This window comes from Suncus etruscus, chromosome 7 (assembly GCF_024139225.1).
Source record: "Suncus etruscus isolate mSunEtr1 chromosome 7, mSunEtr1.pri.cur, whole genome shotgun sequence".
Taxonomy (NCBI): domain Eukaryota; kingdom Metazoa; phylum Chordata; class Mammalia; order Eulipotyphla; family Soricidae; genus Suncus; species Suncus etruscus.
The window spans coordinates 121,936,761-121,938,956 of NC_064854.1; positions in this window are offsets into that span (position 1 = coordinate 121,936,761).

Genomic DNA, 2,196 nt, shown 5'->3' on the forward strand with positions numbered 1-2,196 from the left:
GGCGTGATCTGGGTGGGTGGAGTTGGCCATGGTGTGTGTGTCTCTCTCTCTGGCCTCTTCCAGGAAAGTCAAGTGGCTTTCAAGTGGTTCCTCCACCTTTGCAGTTGTTTTATTATTATTATTATTTTTTTTTTTTTGCTCCCTGCTCTTATTTCATTTCAGGCACCCCCCACCAAAGACTGGAGGCACAGCTAATGGCATAGCAGCTATAGGTCCCTAGGCTTCTGGAGCTCACAGGCCTTCTTCACAATGGAAGTGGTGCTGGAGAGAAGACAGCAGAGCAGGCAGGGCGCTTGGCCTACCCATTCCATTCCTTCCATTTCCATTCCTAGCATCCTATGTGATCTCCTAAGACTGCTGCTCTGGACAACCCTAGGGGATGCTGGGGATTGAACCTGTTTCAGTTGTATGTACCTTACTTCATCTTTTTTTGTTTTTGTTTTTTTTGTTTTGTTTTTGTTTTTGTTTTTGTTTTTGGGCCACACCCGGCGGTGCTCAAGGGTGACTCCTGGCTGTCTGCTCAGAAACAGCTCCTGGCAGGCACGGGGGACCATATGGGACACTGGGGTTCGAACCAACCACCTTTGGTCCTGGATCGGCTGCTTGCAAGGCAAACGCCATTGTGCTATCTCTCCGGGCCCCTGGTTTTGGTTTTTAGGCCATACCTGGTGATGCTCAGGGGTTACTCCTGACTCTGCACTCAGAAATCGCTCCTGGCTTAAGGGACCATATAGGACGCGGGGGATCGAACTGAGGTCTGTCCTGGATCAGCTGCATGCAAGGCAAACGTCCTACTGCTGCGCATCGCTCCGGCCCCTAAATAACTTTTCTGTTCAAAACCATAAGGCTGCATTGTTCTTTGTAGGAGAGGCTGATTTCTTTTTTTTTTTTTTTTCTTTTTTTTTTTGTGGTTTTTGGGTCACACCCGGCAGTGCTCAGGGGTTATTCCTGGCTCCAGGCTCAGAAATTGCTCCTGGCAGGCACAGGGGACCATATGGGGCGCTGGGATTCGAACCGATGACCTCCTGCATGAAAGGCAAACACCCTACCTCCATGCTATCTCTCCGGCCCCTGATTTCTTTACATTGGCAGAGACCGCTTTTATATGCTTCATTACCTCAGTGCTTCTCAAATAGTGGGGCTTCATAAAGGGGGGAGCGTTTGACCTCGGCAAACACTGTTCTAACAAGCTAAGCCCTGTGTTTATGTCTCTGTATGTCTCTGGAGCTGAGAGTTGCTGTGTCCTGCTCCAAACCCCGCTTCGAAAAGCTATGCATTACAAACATGCTCATTGCAACCATTAATCCAGACATCACCTGATTAAAAAATCAGTTCAGGGGCTGGAGAGATAGCACAGCGGTAAGGCGTTTGCCTTGCATGCAGGTTGCTGGTTCAAATCCCAGCATCCCATATGGTCCCCCAAGCCTGCAAGGGGCGATTTCTGACCGTAGAGCCAGGAATAACCCCTGAGCATTGCCGGGTGTGACCAAAAAAAAAAAAACAAAAAACCCCCCAAAAAAACCCCAAAAAAACAGCTCAACTTATTTTGTTTTGCAGGTTAAAATTTTTTTTAATAAAGATAACTATTTACAGTTGCGCAGGGGGCACGAAAAATGTTTTCTTCTTCCTAGGGGGGCATGACAAAAATAATTGAGAAGCACTGCATCACCTAGATTCCTGTATTCGCCCCTTTTCTCCCTTTCCTCACTCTGCTCTAGCCATAAAGACCTCCTCTGGTTCTCTCTGTTTCCAAGTACAGCCTACTAGGGGTTTGCATTTTATTTTTTTCATCTTGGAAAATAATCATCTACCCCTTCTCTCTGGACTCGTCCCGCCTTCCTTCTTTGGAAACCTTTCCTTCTTTGCCTTATTAAAATAGCTGTGGTCTGGAGCGATAGTACTGTGGTAGGATGACCCGATTTCGATCAAATCAAAACAACAATGAGGTACCATCTCACGCCACAGAGACTGGCACACATCACAAAGAATGAGAACAATCAGTGCTGGTGGGAATATGGAGAGAAAGGAACTCTTATTCACTGCTGGTGGGAATGGCATGTAGTCCAGCCTTAATGGAAAACAATATAGAGATTCCTCTAAAAACTGGAAATTGAGCTCCCATATATACCACTCCTAGAGATATACCCTAGGAACACAAAAAAACTCAAAAATCCCTACTTTACACCTATATTCATT